General features: G+C 38.2%; 1 pseudogene; it reads right to left on the reverse strand.

Annotated features, from left to right (window-relative positions):
- Positions 1–8,098: 8,098 nt before the first annotated feature.
- The window catches only part of LOC113476892, a 51,800-nt pseudogene continuing 40,865 nt past the window's right edge, over positions 8,099–19,033 (reverse strand).

Raw genomic sequence — 19,033 nt, forward strand, 5'->3', positions numbered from 1 at the left:
AATAGGGAATAAAGAGTCAGGGGATGATGGCAAGGAACTGCAAAAGGCTGAGAAGAAGTCAGAGTATGGAAAAAAACATTCATCTGCATTTCCCTAAGCAGCGTGGATGCAAAAGGTGACAGAAGCAGACAGAGTATATGTTTAAAAGAAACCCTCATTAACGAGGTAAAGCAATGCCAACAGCTGTATTAAAATTTAAAGCATAACAAAGAAAGCTGAGGGACAGGCCATGAAATAGGAAATAAAGGATAAATTTCTAGCTCTTAGAGGAAATGTTTAATAAATTAACAAATGGTGAGATGACAGACAAGGAGTATAATAATTGATTCCCCTACACAACTGCTGCCATTGAGCTCTGCCCTCCACAGATTAGCTGTAGTGGGGCTGGCAGGAGCTGACAAAACTCAAGTATCAGCTTAGACAAGAGTGGGATTTAGTTAGTGGAATTTAAGATGTTTAGCTTTGCTTAAAACATGTTAAAATGCAAATCAGCTTTAATTGTTATAAATGATACTCACTTTTCCAACAAGCTAACCAAAAAAAGGAAAACAAAAATGGTGTTATTCAATAATATTTATTAAAAACCTTATAAATTATCTTCAAAGAATACTACCCTGTTACTAACATCAATTTTCCACCTACTAAATCACTGTGTTCCCTATAACAGGGAAAGCTTCTGGCTAAAGTGGAAGTGCTGTTTTACGTAATTCAGAATCTGTGTTTAATTCTAATCTGTGTTGTATTTTCAAAGTAGCAACATCGATTCAGTCCCTATTCTCCTTCCCAAGCCTACAGAAACAGCATTTACAACTCAGAAAATTTCATCAATATTTCATCAAAAGCATCTTATAGCCCAGGAACTTAGTGTTTCACTCACGGTTCAAAACACATTTACACATTTTAAGCAGCTGGATAAATTAATCCCAAACCCTCAAGTACAAAATTGTTTTAGGAATTTTACACAAAAATACAGGACATTGTGACAGCCAGTTAATCACCCTTAATTAAATAGGAGTACTAACAGCTAATCAAGGAAAACAGCCTTGTTAGGTTATCTTTGGTTCAGAAGTCTGGCCACATATGTAAATGTGGAAGTCAGAAAATTCCTATGGTTCAGGTAAAGCAAACAGTGAGCCAACAAGTAAAGGACATCTTAACTGCAGGGGCAAAAAAATGACATTTTCTCCATCCTTAAGAGCATAGTTAAGTCAAAACAAGAGAAGTCAGACAGGTCTGGGCAGCAAAAAGACAAACAAATCCAAACGAAGCAACATGGGATGGGGACCCCAACTGGTAACATTTGGAAGGTGATAACCAGGTTTATAATGCTGAAGAAGACTGGAGGGTGCCTTGTCTGGTCACTGTGCAAACATAATACAAGGTGTCCAAATGGGCTCTTAGGAAATCTGGAGAGGGCCCAGTGGCTGAATTGTTGTGTGGACAGCTATGACAGATTACAGGAAACATATTATGGAGTCAAAATTTGAGTTTATGAAAAGGTGGCAAAGGGCCAGGACTAGCACAATAATATTTTACAAAATGGTTTTCCAGAATCATGCACAATGCCAGAAAGAGATGATATCTTGATGGGAGAATGGTGTAAAGAAGAAGAACTGAGATTCAGTAAGTATGGGGGAAAACTTTGTAGCTTCTTCAGGAAAGATGGTTTTCATTTAAACTAAAACGATATCACATTGCTGACAGATAAAATTAGACAGGTTTTGACAGAATATTTAAAAGAAAGATCAGGGCAGTGGAGAATGGATCTGAAAGAGTCTGATATTTGCAGTGATGTTTCCTCTGGTTTGATGTCAATAAAAGCTTTGTATCCTCAGATTAAGCCTGCAGCAGAAGTTGGCAGAACTCAAAAGGAGACTGAAGGGATAGAGTCCCAGGACATAGATTTTCTTACCAGAAAGATGATCCCATCTGTGGTGTGCTAAAGGAAATTACAGAGGCTGCAAAGGTGAAAGCCTAGCAATGAAAGACTCCATTTAACTGCTGTGATGATGACATCTTACTGACATGTGACATTTAAACAAAGATGACATTTTGAGATAACACATTCACACCAGCATAATAAAGGCTACTATGAGGGAAAAGAAACCTTTCAAATAGTATAAGTTACAGTAAACTTTGTAAACCATTGTTTTGCTGATTAAGGATACCAATTAAACTCAGACACCAGAGTGAAAAGAGTAGGCGTATTTTACTAGTGATAACCAAATAATGTAACAGGAAACATGCAGTAAGAAAAAACAGAATAATGTACTTAAAGCAAACAAATGGGGAAATACAGAGTAATGCATCACATCATTACTACATGAGAGAGAGAATCGTGATTAAGAAAGATCCATCTCCACTTGTATAGATCCGTCACCACGTTACCGACACCCAGCCCTGCAGTGACTGGGCAGCCCCGGTTACAGCGAGGGTTTGGAGAGCTTGTCCCGGCAAGGGGGAAATCCTACGCGGTGCTTCCACCCATAGGTGAGGCTGCCAAAGTCGCTGCAAAGGGGCTCAGCCTTATATACCAGAGATCGACAGGCCAGAATAGCTGGCACCTTTGTTTTGAGCAGGAAATATCTGGTTTCATTCTCCTGTTGGGTTCCACCCAAAGTGTGGCCAGAGCTCAGGTGGGGAGACCAAGGAGTTTCTAACAAGGCTGAACACTTGGGTCCTCAGCCTTGAACAGGGCTGAGAAAGTAAAGCTGGATACATTCTCTCAGCATTTCATCCTCACTACTGATTATATTCTGTCTAAGCTGCATCTTTCACTAGTGAGCATACATATTTCTTTAATGATTACATACCAAGTTAACACCTTTGGCTCAGGGCCTGTTGTTCTGGCTTCAATATTTCAACATTTTGGCACTTTTTACATCAGCATAGGTGGTTTGTTATAACCTAGTACGATACCTACTAGCACAATGGTTTTCAGTTATAAAATATACAGGATTCATCTATAGGTCAACTCTGGCTTGGGCCAGTTGTCCAAGCCTTAACATTTCAACCATCTATAAAAATACAATAAAGCAAGGCAAAATATATTCTAAGGAAGAAAAGTTTGTAAAACATAAAACCAAATAACAAACCCTTTTCAAATATATCAGGAATGAGAATCTGACAGTCTGTATGGCAAATAATTGATGAATGTGCAAAAGAAGATTTCAAAGAAAAAAAAGCCATGGCAGATAATTACATGAGTACTTTGTATCTGGGCTCACCATGGAGGTTTTCAGCGAGGTTCCTATGCTAGAATCCTGTCCCTTTTCTGTACATGTAGGTGATGTACCAGAGATCTGCCTGCTTGAAACATCTGCCAAGCTGATAGGAGAGGTTTCAAGTAGTAGTAAATTGCCAAAAGTAAAAAATATTCATCTAAGGGGTGATACGTTTTAAATGGCATCAGGAATTGAACAGTTCATATAATAGAATGAATCACAGAATAATTTGGGTTGGAAGGGACCTTAAAGATCATCTAGTTCCAGCCCCCTGCCATGGGCAGTGACACCTTCCACTAGCCCAGGTTGCCCAAAGCCCTGTCCAACCTGGCCTTGAACACTGCCAGGGAGGGGGCAGCCACAGCTTCTCTGGGAAACCTGTGACAGGGTCTCACCACCCTTCATGGTAAAGGCTTTCTTCCTTATATCTAAACCTACTCTTTTTCAGTTTAAAACCCCTTATCCTATCCCTGCACTCCCTAATAAAGAGTCCCTCCCCATCTTTCCTGTAGCCCCTTTAAGTACTGGAAGGCCACTATAAGGTCTCCCTGGAGCCTTCTCTTCTCCAGGCTGAACTACCCCAACACTCTCAGCCTGTCCTCATAACGGAGGTGCTCCAGTCCCTGATCATCTTCATGGCCTCCTCTGGACCCATTTGGTCCATGTCCTTCTTATCCTGGAGGCTCCACAGCTGAACACAGCACTGCAGGTGGGGTCTCATAAGAGTAGAGTAGAGGGGGAGAATCCCCTCCCTCAACCTGCTGGTCACACCTCTCTTGGTGCAGCCAAGGATAGTGTTGGCTTTCTGAGCTGCAAGCATATATTGCTGGCTCATTCGGGAAAAAAAATGTTGGAGTTATAACAGACAGTCCTATAAAAATATGAACTCCGTGCTTGGTATTGATCCACAAGTTAAAATGAATGTTAGAAATTATCAGGGAAATAATAGGATAATACACCAATGAACAAATACATAGTGCTATCTTTCTGTGGATAATGTATGCAGTACTTTCCCCTAATAATGAAATATATATAATACAACTATGGGAGGCACAGAGAAAGTCTATTATGGGTAAAGAATGGTTTCCATATAAAGAATAATTAACTAGACTAAGAGTCTACATCTGAACAATAGAAACCCAAAGAAAGAGATAACAGAGATCTGCAAATAAGTGATGACACAGGGAAAACTGAATAGGCAATAACTATTTGCTCGCTCTCATAATGTGAGAACTATAGAGTATGAAATAAAAGATGAGATAAACATGTACAAAAGAAGGTATTATTTCATAAAACATATAATTAAATGATGAAGCTCATTGCTTTGGGCTGCGGTGAACACCAAAGGTTTGCCTGCATACAAATAATTAAATAAATTCAGAGCAAAAAAAAGAGAATCCATTAAGGGCTATTAATCACAAAACTGCTATATAAAAAATGGCATGTTGAAAATTAAAGATGTGATTTTGCAATAACTCTAGCATGCATTTTCTAACAGGGATGGCCTGTGGGGAAAAAAAAGAAAAAATAAAATTATTTGTGTGCACAGATTTCTGTACAGTGGACAAGAAAATTATATTTTTATTTAAACAGCTTCCTGAATGGAATTCAGCCTTCCAGCAAAACAGAAGTGTTTCAATGTTAACAAGACTGTTATGAATTACCTGGCTATTCTGAGATTTTAAAAATCCAGCCAGGATCACAAATCCCCTTGCCTTCCATCTTTAAACTACCATGGGGGAGTATATCCTGACCATAGAGAAAGCAAAGAGGTAGCTCTGCTCAGGTACTTTACTTCTTGCCAAAATTAGACCAGCTGCCATGAGGCAGCCCAGTGCCTTCAATTCTGGAAGAGAGGGAAAACCATTAGCACTGCAAGTAAAGTAAAGCTGGCAACAGCTCTGAAAGCAGAAGCAAATGTTCTTTTTCTACCCCTGGAAATAATAGTCCAGATTTTCTTCTCCACCAAGAAGGGGGAAAAGTAAAGTGTTAAAAGTCACTGGTTTCCATCCAGTCCACTGTGATGAGGTTGTGCTGTGCTGGTTGGTTTGCAAGAGACCCTTCTATTCCAGCTGACAAAATTTTGACACATACTCTAGATTGCAGGGTGGGGGTAATGACTGAAATGAAGCCTGTTTTCTCATGATGTCCATTGCTCACTGATTTCTTTAAAGGGTCAGCTTCAAAGGAGATAATGACACATAAAAACCATCATCTACACATATCTGTAAAAGCTGGGTTTTGAAGGAGAGAATCAGAGACTGAGACTAGAAGAAACTGAAATGGAATATTGTTACAACACATTCCACGGTTACTACCTAGAAGTGATTTAGTAAGAGAGACCAGGTATAGTCTGTTGGGAAGACACTCTATAACAAGCGAGTTTGCTAGCATAATTAAGAAAGAAGCCAATATTCTTAGGTACACAGAAAAATACTGCCAAAGAAAGTGTATTTCAAGCTTTTATGGAAAGAAAGAAGAGGATGAGTATGACTAAAAATCACAGGGGACACAAAGGATTGAGAATTATGCAAGCAAGCTGAGTTACAGACATAACTTTGCTCTCAACCCCCAAATCAAGGAGGGCTGATGTTACCATTGCAGATGATCATATGGAAAATAGTACATCTTTGAAGGAAACTGGGTCAGATGGGCTGAACTGCGAATGAAATGAATTTTATCCATGTATACACTGTGCGAAAAGGTGGCACTGAAAGAACAAGACACATTTTGTTGTTTACCTCATTAAAATACTGACCATTGAATCTGAAATGAATTCATAAATAGACAGATCAACATGAGTTACAGTAAATTGTAGAACTTACCATATTCAGGAGGGGTGATGGCAAGGACCCAATCATCTTCTATTGTCTTCAGCATGTCAAAATTTTTAATCAAAAATATGAGCTTGGGCTTCCCACTAATCTCTTCAAGATGAGATTTACCTTGGCAGTTCTGTCTAAATATCAGATCTTCCAGGGAGATGCGGTATAGAGGGTCCACTTCTGACATGGTTTATGCAATCTCAGTGAAAGCTGTGTTTGTGCCAAAGAGGGCAGAATGCTGAGAAAAAGAATGGAAATGGAAGTCAGGCCCTAACTATCTGGTTGATTGCCAGCAGCAGCCACCAGAATGTAGTTCAGTCTTCTCTTCTTCATTCCCCCGAGTTTATTACTAACCAGGTTTGGACATACATATTTTTACTACTACTTCTTGCAATTTTGTGATACATAAGCAAAGACATCTATTTCAAGCTACATTTAAAAACCCCTTCTTTCTGATATCTTGCTTGTGCACAGTTTTAAAAGAATGACTTCTCAAACAAAAATTGCAAGAGTGCCTTAGTATCTGAAAATTAAAGAAAAAAAAAACAACAAGAAAAAAAAAAAGAGTAGAAGTGAAAACAGGAATAAAGATAATGTGTAAAATCAGGAAACTCTCCTGAATGGTTTGTAAAAGCAAATTTTGAAAATTATCTATTTCTGAATGTCAGCTGAGTGAAATACACAGGGCAGAATGAAAAGGGGATTGCCTAGGGAGACAGAACACTTGACTTTCAAAATTTGTAAGTCGTCATCTCACAATAAAAAGGTAACATGCTGTGTATTAACGTATAGCTTAGTATTAACTAGTACAAGCCAAAATTTTAATCTAAGTCTGAAGCAGGAAAAGGTCATTATGTCTTAAGCCTTAAAAAGATTGAGTGAAAGAAAAAGCCCCTGGCATTCAATGACACTTTTTCGTCAGACCCAAGTACACTTCATTCCTCATACGGAAAAGTAACACATACCACAGAAGTCCATGCATATCGGTGTATCAGATGACAAGAAGGCCTGTGCTAGGACACCTGTTGGTTTTTCTGTATAGTTTGGAAAAAACGAGCATTTTATGCTCTATTGTGTTTAGTGAATGTGTTCTAAGAAATTATACTAGAGTGAGTCAGTCAGTACAAACCAGCCACAGGAAATCACATAATCACAGGCGGTGCTGTGGTTACCTTCACAGCAAGCACAAAGGACTCAAACTTCAGACCCTAAAGCATAAGCAGCATTAGATATATGTACAACCCATGGATGTAAGGATGTGTTGTGAGCTGGTCAGAAGGACCATGACAACTGGGGTTTTTTGCTTTAAAATTACGTGCGACATTGTTCTTTTATCTGCATTAATGTCTCCCCAGGCTTCTTATCACACATTATTTTTCTGCTAGAGTAATGAGGTGACCAACACAGAAGACAGTGCTGGGCTGCTTGGCACTGCTCCTACAGATGTGCAGCAATAATCCAGAACCACAAGCTTATTAAAGTATGACATAAATTATGAAATACATTTCCAGACCAGCTTTTATTGGACAGTTTAGATAGAGATAATTAGATAATTTAGATAATAAAAATTAGCCAGAAATCCTTTTCCTGCTTCAATCCAGGTTTTCTTTTTAGTTTAAAAATATGATGGCCTGTAAAATTCTTCAGATTCTGATGACCTGGGTTAGTTTTAAAGAGAAAGTTTTCCATATGTACAATGAAAATTTGGCCATTTTGAGAAGGGAGAGTGGAGTGTACTGATTATATTTTTTTTACAGTTCTTTTTTGCCTTTTTTCCAATGAAAATAAGGTTAATAATGTTACAGTGTCTGTCCATCTATCTTGTCACAGTAGAATTGTGAACATGTTGGCCAACCTGAACTAAATGTGACAGACAGGTAGAAGTCTCAAAGGTGTGAAATTTCTGCAGACTTTACAAAGACGACCAGCAGTACAGAGGCTAGAGACAAATTTAATGCCCTGTTGAGAGGAAGAGTAGAGTGTGAGCTCAGCTGCAACCCGTGAGATCCAGGACACACATCGCAAATACCCAACCATGGCAATGGATGATTATATGCCTCCATTTCCTTTTAGAGATTCCTTAGGTTTTACAGTGCAGTCATCACCATGAAAGTTCAAGAGCTTCTGTGCTAGAAGACAACATGTTAAGATGTGAAGCAAGAATCAGTGTCGTTCTTCACAAAGATAGGAGCAAAGGGACTTAATAACTTAACTTCAGCTGTGGCAAAGAATTAATCATTCTCTTAAGTACTTGGTGAGTTTTTGTTCCGTTGGTTTGGGGGTTTTGTGACATAGTTAAAATAGATGCAAATTTCTTATTATAAATGATCATTTTTTTTCTGAATTATTTTCTTTGACTGTTATAGAGCAAAGAGAAGGGCTTGAAAGAACAAGAACTGGTAGAACTATAAATTAAATAGATTCCAGTGTTCAACTGTGCTGTGAAAGAGCAAGGAAAGAGAAGAGGAAGAGATGCTGGGAATATGCTTATGGGCAGAAGCAAGGACAGCTGGGGTGATGGGAGAGAGCAGAATGGGAGAACCCTACTTTCCAGCCTTTTCCTCCTTTCCCTCCTAGCTTGGCCAAGGATGCAACTGTTTTCAATTAGAGTATTAACTATTTTTTTACCCTTTTCCATTTAAATGAACAGAGAAGAAAAGCAGAAAACTCTTCACTGGAGAAAGCATTTCTTCAAATGTTGTGGTGCTCATTCTCTATTTTATTTAGAAGACTTCTTGAACAGTAGAATGGATAGTGTACTGTTTCCTTATTCCCCCATACTCACCTCACAGTTTCTAACAGTAACAAGTCTTTTATGAATACCCAGATCCAATTCTTCTTTTACAGAAATAACATGGAAAAGAATCTCTTTTATAAAGGTAAGGGTAGATTCCTTTTGTAAAATAAGTCCAGTGACTTACTTTTAAGAGAAGCTTAGATCAGCAAGAAACTCATTATTATAGACCTAAGATATATCCAAGGTATTTCTACTGGCAATTCTGATACAGTTAAAATATTTTTTTGTTTTGGAGCAGAATTTTAAAACCATTCTTCCTCTTTTTATTGGGTACAGCATGTTTCCAAATTAAAGAATGTAATGTGTGAAGTAGTTGGCAATCTTAACAATATCAGAATGGACTCCTTATTTTCCTGAGATTTTTAGCTTTATCTATAAAAAGAAGATGAAAATCTGTGTTGGACATATTATAATTAAGGAGCTATAAAGAGCTATGGACAGATGCTTATTTCTAGCTGTTAATTTAACAAAATCATTGCCTAAAGCTTCACAAAATGCGCAACCTTTGAGCAGTCATTATGTTTTTCACTTTTATGATTACTTGAAATTACATAACTCAAATGCAACAAGCGTCTTCTCTCTTTACAAATCTCTTTTTCTGTATCATTTTTCTGTAACACCATTACAGCCCAGCTCCTCACAAGGATTATTGGAAGATAAAGAAAACTCTTTTTTCTTGCACTCTACCCTCACATTTTGCAGATTCTTGAACCTCTGAGGGACAATTCCATTTTGTGAGGCATGAATGATGCTGTAAATTGCAAAGGGGATATACACATGCTATCTCACAAAGATACCAAATGTAATTTTTACTTTGAAGTTCTGAATTTTTTACTCTGCAGTTACTTTCATCTGCAATAAATTGTTCTGTGGATGCTTTTTGTGCAGAATGTTTTAATAAAGAAGTACATACATGTTATAGCAGAGCCATCGAGATAAATGGAAATCCTGCAACGCAGCTTAATAGCAACAGAAAAAATAAAACACAGAGTTCATGCAAATTGCAAATCAGTTAGCACCAGTAAAGAGCCCAGATGCACTGAACAGCCTCATCTGTGCAGTACAGAGGCTACATATTACCATCAGACCTCAAGTACATTTTCAGGTTTCTGAAAGCAATGGAAATTTTTTAAATCTCTGAGGCATGAGAGACACGTACTGTAATTTTGAAACAAGTATCTTTCTAGCGATCTTGTTCTCTGAAACATTGAAGAGAAAGACCTCTTTGGAGTGTAGTATACTTCCAGAGTGAAATCATGAACTGCTTCTGTCTGTCGTCTAGGTTAATGTGTGCCTTTTAAGGGGGGCACATTCCTTTCCCCTTCCCAGATATCTGAGAAGCAATGTATAATAAACTAAAACAGCTCCTTATGGACACAAGAATTTATTTGTTCAGTTATTTCTCCCCATCTTTGTCATGTTCTTTGTATTTAAGACAGCAAGTATTTCATTGAGGACATCTCTTCCCAACTCATATGCTTGATTGAGCCCACAGACTTAATCAGCTATAGGACTCTAGGATGGAAATAGATGGGAATCACTGTGGAGCATTATGGTCCGTAACAACATAGCACAAGCCATTTCCCCCCTTAAGAATGCAAGAGGAAAAGAAAAGTGAAAAAGCTAAGGATAGGAAAAGTGGAGAATCCATGTACTCCATCTGCAATTAATCTTTCATAGTCTGATACACTCCCTCTAAATCTCTCTCTGAAGAACCTGAAATCCCTGACTTCTGGCCTCCCACTGACTAAGTTTCTCTCTGCATTCATCTCTGTATTTTTCATAGTAGATACTGCTAAAAATAACTTCTCATCTAGCAGTTTTTAAAAGAGCCATCATCAGATCATGATTTCAGCAAACATTGTTAATGCATTCTTAATGGATGATGAATAGCAGAAAATTTCATGGGAAAGCCATTTTGACTCTTCATGGTACTGACTATTTTCTTCTTATGACATAGTACCTGTATCTTGGGAAGGGCATGAAAGCTAGAGAGAATTCAGGAAAAAGCTATGAAGCATGATTTAACATTTGTTTGAAAAAAACCCAAACCCATTCTCAGGAAACTAAATTCAAGAAAAACTTAAGAATGACTTGCAGGACTTCTGCCAGAACAAGGTCTGCTCCTTTTAGCTAAGAATCTACTGACTATTCTGATATCTACTCTGCGGTTCAGTTTGTATTCACTTACATTTTAGAAAGAACATGGAGATGAGAGAGACCAAAATGCAACTCACTGCTTTAAAAAGCTAGCTGGGAAGAGACAGCACGTGAGTACAGAAAGCATCAAGCTTTCCAGTCCCCTTAGAGAGGGGTCTGTCAGAAAATGGACAGAGATGTATGTGAATCATTCACTTGCAGGTAGAGAAGGAGAAAAGTAGTGAAATGAAAAGCTTGAAGCAGCCGGAGAAGTCCCCTTCCTTCCACTTGGTATTGCAAGGATGAATTAGGATCCATGTAGGGCTAGTTGGTGTAATGATGTTACTGTTTTCCCTTCTTGTTTCTTTCTTTCAAATACAGATTCTTCTTTCACCCACAGTCCCCACTGTCTTCAGCTGAGCTGAAGAGCTTCACATTTCTGAAAATTGTACTTCAAATTTCAGTTTTGTTTCTTCTTGGTGCAAACTCTTGTTCTTAAAGAAGTATATTTTCTGTCAGGCTGCAGTGACCCTCTTGAGTACCAGGGAGGAGTGAATGAAGTAGCCTCTATGGTGACATGGTCTGCAGACATCTTTCCTGTTTCAAAGCTAGAGGTAAACACAGGACACAGTCAGGATGTGTGGTGATAAAACATTGACAGGTAGCTCCTTCTAAATCAGAAGGGAAGTGAATTTCTAGAGAAAATTGCTCAAGCCTGTTGACAGAACTGAATGCCTAATTATAACGGAAATACAAACAAGTTGAAATTACAATTTAATAGGCTGGGAAAAAAAAAAGAACAAATTTTCAGCTGGCATGTTCTTTTCCCACCTTAAAAGATGCCATTTAAGAGAACTGCTACCTCTTTATACACAGAACAAGAAAAGACATACTTTTGCTTGGAATCAGAACAATGTTCTCTTTCCTGACTGGTTAAAGTCACTTATCTTGGAAAACAAAGTATTTAAAACTGATCTACGTATAATTAAAAAAAAAAAAAAAAAAAAAAGTAGAAATACTTTTGCACAGTGCACAAAAGTGCAGAGGAATGTATACATAACTCTCAAGAAAACACAGACATCAGTGAGAAGAAGAAACAAAGGTGATTATTACAAGTCAAGGATACTGCCACTATCAGCCATGATCCAAGCTAATGTATATGTGAACTGCTGCTGGAGAAAACTCAGAACAGGGTGACGGCAAGTAAGGGATGATGTTTCTAAACATAATAAAACAGAAATAAGAACTCCCAACCAGCTGCTCTAGCTATTTTATTCTAAGAACAGGAGGAAAGGATTTAAAAATATTTGTTTTTTTCTCATTATCAACAGCATTTTTTTCTAATCCAAGAATTCAGATTCTTCCCCAGGTTTATGCTAAAGCTGCTCTAACAAGTAGATACAAGCTGACAATGTGCCTGCCTACATAACTGAGATTCTTACGCTCTCTACAGCAGTAATGCAAATCAGGAAAATTTCAGGAAATTTCACATTGTTCTTAGTTGTGCTTCAGGGAAGTAACCCTGAAGACAATGGCTTGGAATCTTCATAGTTCATACTGCCTTCATGTGCCTCGCAGTCCTTTAGCAGCATTTTCCCGGTGTGTCCCCTACTGGGCAGTTCCCTCGCAGATCTCTGCATTGCAAGCGAGCCCTTTGCACTTTGATTCAGTTTCAGATCCAACCAATGCCTTTGGCAGGAGGAGTCACAAAACTGGCTGCCATCAGTGACTGATTTTCTCAGTTCTGATTTCTCTTTTCTCATGCCATTTAAGCCCTCATGTAACCAAAGAGTAGCATTTTAATATTAACATACATTATGGCAGAAGGGCACAATGTACAGTTTCAGGTGACCATAAAGGTATGTTCAAAATGCAAAAAATAATACAAGGGATATAATTAATTTTGTACAACAATTTTAGAGTTGTTTTAAAACATAACATAGTATACTGCTGATTTCTAATGTGTTTATTATGGTCCAGTTCCACTCTTTATCTTTGCTAATCAAGCAGATTTTTCACCAATCAAACAAAAAACTTGTTGAAAACACCCAATGAGGAGAATGCTCTGAAAGCAAATCTTACTCACCACTAACCCCCCAATATTCAAATAATTATGTAATGGACTTACACAGGTCTTTGGCTCTGAAAGTAGAGTCTGCTACACTTTGCCTTGAGTTCTCACCTGTTGAGTTGTTTTCACCTGTTCAGAAGACAGTAACACAATTCATTAGTATTGTGGAATTTAGAAGATTTTGGCAAAGCTTAACATTTACCCAAGAATAGCTGGAAATCAAGTGACTTTACTAATTTTATACACATATCACAAACACTATATATAAGAAGATGAATGCTATGATGGTCTGATTCTGCACCCATCAATAGGAAAAAGTACAATTAACTTCAGTGAAAACATGAAGGACCTAAATAAACATAAGTTTAGATGACTGTGAGAATTATATTTATACTATACTGTATTATTTATTTAGTAAGTTGTTCTGACTTTTTAGGTAAAAGCCACTAACAAAGTCAATGAATAGCATAGCATCCAATGTTTTTATGTGGTCTGTATTCACAATTTAACACACTTTGTAGAGAATACAGGCAATCATTAGTCTGTTCTCATTTTCATTTGAGAAACAGTAGCAAAAAAGTTAGGTCTTGAACTTCTGAAGCTGGATCATGAGGCAGAAGTACCTAGATCCCACTGAAGGTCAGTAGGAGTTGACCTTTAATGGGAGTAGGGCACTTGTCAATATTTCACTCCAATATAGAGCATTTAGCCCCACAGTGGATTTTTTCCTCAAACTCCCAACAGTGTAGCAGGATTTCCATATATGCGTTACAAAATTAATTCTGAACTCAGTTTCTGCTTGCATTCTCCCTTGGCCTGTATTTAAACAACCCTGATGATGGCTGATTTTCCTCTCTAGCTATGTTTTCCTCACTGACTGTACAATATATGATCAGAACAAAGTTGCTCAAAGAATTGCACAGAGGATTTTCTATCCTATTAGAAACCACAGGTCTCATGGAAAACCTTAAACAATCTGTTGATGAGGGTGCTCTGCATGAGAGAGTTGGTGGTGTTTGTGCTTTTGAAAATAACATTTTTATAACCAAATATTTATTTCTCAACACTGGGGACATTTCTAGGCAAAGAAAAATCAGCTGTGCTCCATGGCAATGGCAATCTTAGCAGAACTTCTTTCAGCATCAAGGCCACATCCATTCTATCAGTTATTCCTGGTTAAACTTCATGAAACTGATGGCAAACAACAGGCTCTATAGATGTCATTAGCCAAAGTAAAGACTCGTGCAATGAAGGAGGATGGATATCATTCCTGATTTTACCCAAAGAATGAGGCTGAAGACCTCTGTGAACCTGCTCAGCAATTCACATCCATGAGTACACCCCAATCCTATCCATTCAGTGGTTTTGCAGAGTGCTGAAAATTCACGGGGAAAGAAAAAAAAACAACAAAACACCTATGATGTGGTAACTTACTCCTGAGGAAACATATGAATGGCTTCAGAAACCTCATTACATAGTCAAGATCAGGCTTGTGGATTCTGCCAAGCTGAAAAATAACGCTGTTCCAGAGGAGCGCTTGCAAGCTCTTCCAGTTCATTTCTGTCATCAGACTTTCCTAGTGAAACTACAAGCAGTGCCTAGCCTTGGCACTTACCTTTCAGGGAAATTTTCTTTTAATGTTCCTTTGTCCCACTGACTCATTTTTCCAGCAGATATAATGATGATAGTGTTGAGTGTTCTTGGATTGGGAGTTCCTGAGCAAGTGTTAGCAATTGTCCATTGTCTGGCACAGCTGACAGCAGTCTCTCCATTTAGCTGTTGAAGAGATTTTTTAACATCTTCTCATTAGGTCTCTTACTCCAGTAGATAACAAAGTTGCTTTCTTTACTAGCCTCTTCCCTATGTCTGCTTTGAAAACTGATAGAGCATGGTTCACCACAGCTATTTTATCCCCTACAACAGATGGTTTTGGACCCAAGGAAATGTTGAATGCAGTGACTGCTTTGCTCATGAAGTCATTGACTTGCTCAAATCCAGCACCACCCATTTTCTGTGATCTATCTGGAACGAATGTAGCATCCACATCTGCCCTTAGTAAACAGGGCCTGTGACATTCACAAAAAGCCTCTGGTTTACATTTGTCTGCAAAAGAATGTAAAATTAATTAGCATTTTTTTAGATAACTCAAAAGCAAATATGTAGCAATGAATGTGATCACAGATCTAAGATGTCAGAATGGTAGTGACATCATGCCCAGGTCTCTCACTTTCCAATACATCCCATCTAATCACCATCACCTTTCCTGTCTTTTGATATATACACGCAGATATCGTTCCCTTAGTCTATGGGCCAGCCCCATAAAATGTCCATTGATTTCATTCAGTCCATGACTTTGGGCTCCATCTGTCATAACAGTCTCATACTAAATCTAAAACACAACACTATACACTAACTAATACAACTACTGGAAGCTCTTTGGGGAAACCTAAAATATTTTAGCACCAAGAGGAGAAATCAATGCTTTTTGAAAAAGCACTTTGCGTCAAGAAAAATGACATTTTCAGAATTGCAATTTCTCTGAGTATTGCTGAAAGCATAAGGGTCAATCTTCACAATGATGCTCTTCGCAGAAGAAAGACTTCGTGATATTGGTGACCTTCACCAAATTTTTGAGGACTCTTGTCAAGAGTCAGAGTTGATCGATATTCCAAAACTTGCCAAATGACTGCAGCCAAGACTTTTAAAACTTCTGCTAATCTTTCAAACTCCTTTCTATGAAAAGTAAATCCAACTCGGACACACAAGCAGATTGTCCAGATTCCAGCAGAATATCAAGTCTTTCTACCATGCTCTTAGGTGTGCTAACAGCTGCTGCACTGCACAGATTCATCATAAAGGAGTCAGAGGACCTCACGTGCCATGATTATCAGACCATTAGCTGTCACGAAATGACATATTCCCTGTTGATACTTCATCTGTCTTTCTGACCACTGTGTGTCCCAGTAGCTATTAAAAGGGGTACTCTCCAGCTTTACATAGTGATGGAAAGACCAGAAATGATCTTCTGAAGAATAAGAAAAAGGAAGGAGAGAAGGATTGTAGGTTCTAGCCCTATTGCCTGGCTTCACTAGTTTGGAAAGATGCTGGTTTCACAGAAGGCGGCATTGATTATCACTGCTACAGCTTCTTAAAGTTTAGTAAACTTTGTCAGGCAAGGTTTTAAAGCTGAAGGACACTGGTAGCTTTTCTCTGTTACATTTAATTAACACTTGTTTTTAGGATGCAATTCAAGTGCATGTACTCTTTTTCAGCCAGGCATTCTGGTCAGATAAATATTCAAATACCCTGAAAGAAAAGCAGGTGCTCATCCTAGGTAGAAGGTCCCCCAAAAAAGACAGGAGCAAGAATATGGCTCTAGATGTTTAACACCACATTTGATGAAGCTTAAGGTGAACAAACACATTCTTCCAATTTAAGTATTTCCATTTGAAATGGATTTGGCAGCCATGAGAAAGCAATGAGAAGTTGCTAGTAAATAATGCTCGCTGGAACCAGATTCTACATAGGAATTCAACACATCAGTAAAAACCAAGGTCAAATAATTTTGTTATGGCTATGTAAGGCCAGAGGAATGCCTCAGTCGTCCTGCTTATCTCACTGCTCTTCACTAGGCAACTCTACATAATACTGTATTTGTCCTTTAATGACAATTCAGAATATTGTATTGGTCTCACCAAAGCACAAAGTGCAGAGCTGAAGTCATTGCAATGCTTCATTATATTGTCCACCATGAACATTTAGCACCTGAAACAACCCAGAGTCATCCATCTATGAAAAAAAAAAAAAAGACAACAGGTAAGTACTGCTGAGTATGTGCTCTATGACTTCTTGCTGTTCATGAAGTGTAAATTTACCATATAAACTTGGCCCAGAAGACCCATTGGTGAGGGGGGAGAGGGATGCACAGCAGACACTGCACCCACCTCGGTTGTGGTAATCTTATATAGACTTGCTCCTAATTAAGACCTAAAATGAGATAAAATAATTTTTCTGGCGCTATTGTGAAACAATCAGAAGACTTCCTATCTGTCTGTATCTATGCTAGATCCTCAGTTGACAGATCCCAGTGAAAATTCTGCATTCGCAGAGTGTGACACAATGCATGACATACAAAGATTTTCATATGTAAAGTATTTAACAAGGTCAAAATGTCTGGCAAAAGCTTCAGGCAGAAAAATTACCTACAGAAAAAGCAAACTAAGCAGTTTGAGTTGATGGCTGTGTGTCTCACATGCAGCAACCTCTTGCAAAGTTGGGACCTATCTAAAACACTACCAAGGGTTTCTGATACTGGATTTCTTGTCCTCCTAAAAATATTACTTCAACACTTGGATTTGAATATAGCTGTTTCTTCTTCAAATATTTTTAAAAGATACTGATGGACACAAAAGGAAATCAAATCATGTTGTTGACAAAAATCTTACATATTTCATGATCATCTATCCATGTTTAGATATATATTTATACATATTTATTGTTTCCATACATTATTATATATTACTAAACTGAGCATAAACTGTAATAAAGTCTGCCAGTGAAGTCTGACATACACATGAAACTGCACAGATCCTTGTCATCCTCCTAAAAACGAAGTTCCTTATCTTACAGACACCCTGGTTCTGCTAGATATCTATATTTATGCACCTCATGGGAAAGAGATCAGAATAGTTTTTATAGCACTAATTGTCTGAATCCACAAAAGCTCCATGCCTTCCTGTGTCCTTGTGCCAAGGCACAAACCCCTCAATGGGTATGTCTGCCTGGGTTCTCTCACAGCTTAAAAGAAATGACAGTGATAAGTGATGATAAACAACAGTTAGAGCTTTATCCGCACCAGTAACACCTTCAAGAGCTGTGGTTACTTTGGGGAAGCAAAAACCTTCCTTCCTTCCCGCCCTCCTTCCCTCCTTCCTTCCTCCCTCTTTCTTTCTTTTCCTTTCTTCATTCCTTCCTTCCTTTCTCTGTATCTGTTCACCTTTCAGGAGTTACACCAACAAGTCTTCCCTTCAGAATAAACAAAGGGAGTATTTTTGAGTTCACTGGCATAAATACAGGGAACGTAATGACCAGAATATCTTCTGTCTGAGCCAAAACCCCTGGGAGACTTCCAGGACATTTGGTACCAGATTTTTGGATAACCTCCATTCTTGCTTATGAACTTTGTGTCTGGACAACTATTGTTTTTCCTTACAGAAAGATTTTAAACACCAACGTTAGTTATTTGTTCTGCCTGTGCCCTGGGTCTGCCCTCTCACGCCACTTGCTCTGTTCTAACAGATAAAACTTGCAATGAACTTCCTCACATTTACAGAAGGGAGAAAGACGGTAAACTTCCCATCTGCCTAGGATGTGACTTCTCACCCAGAGGAAGCAGCAGCAGTAATCACTGGCACCTTGTGAAGATTTTGCAAGGTGAACAAAGTTTAAATCTGTACTGGATCCCATCGTACATACACCTTAACAAAGCTACATGACCTTTTACAGTGATTTTTTTAATTCATTGGTTTTAAAAAGAAGTCACATGTTTTTGGATTAAGACAATGAATGTTTTAGGAAATAAGTCAAATCTAGTGAATATCAAAGAAGTGGCAGGTTAGATCCTGGTGGGCTTGCTCTCATAAGGAGGCCTGAGGCATATGCACAAGAACAGAGATATTCAGTAAGCTTCAGTTTCTCATCTGTAAACCTCCAAGCTGAGCCTCACACTTATGGAAGAGGTTTCCATTTCAGATAACTCATCTGCAATAGAAACCACAGAAATGGGACTAAATATTTCAGTTTAAATGAGAAACACAGTCCCCCTTTGGGGTTTTCCATGAGTCCCACTGTACCTAATATAATCTTTTAATAGACTATGTGTGACATGGAAGGTTTTTTTCCCAGATAACATTATTTAATTATGCAAGTCATAATAAAAACCTAATAGGTTAAAATAACCTTGGACATTGTTCCATGA

The sequence above is a fragment of the Athene cunicularia genome (genome assembly GCF_003259725.1).
Source record: "Athene cunicularia isolate RWA chromosome 2 unlocalized genomic scaffold, athCun1 chr2_part1, whole genome shotgun sequence".
Classification (NCBI taxonomy): domain Eukaryota; kingdom Metazoa; phylum Chordata; class Aves; order Strigiformes; family Strigidae; genus Athene; species Athene cunicularia.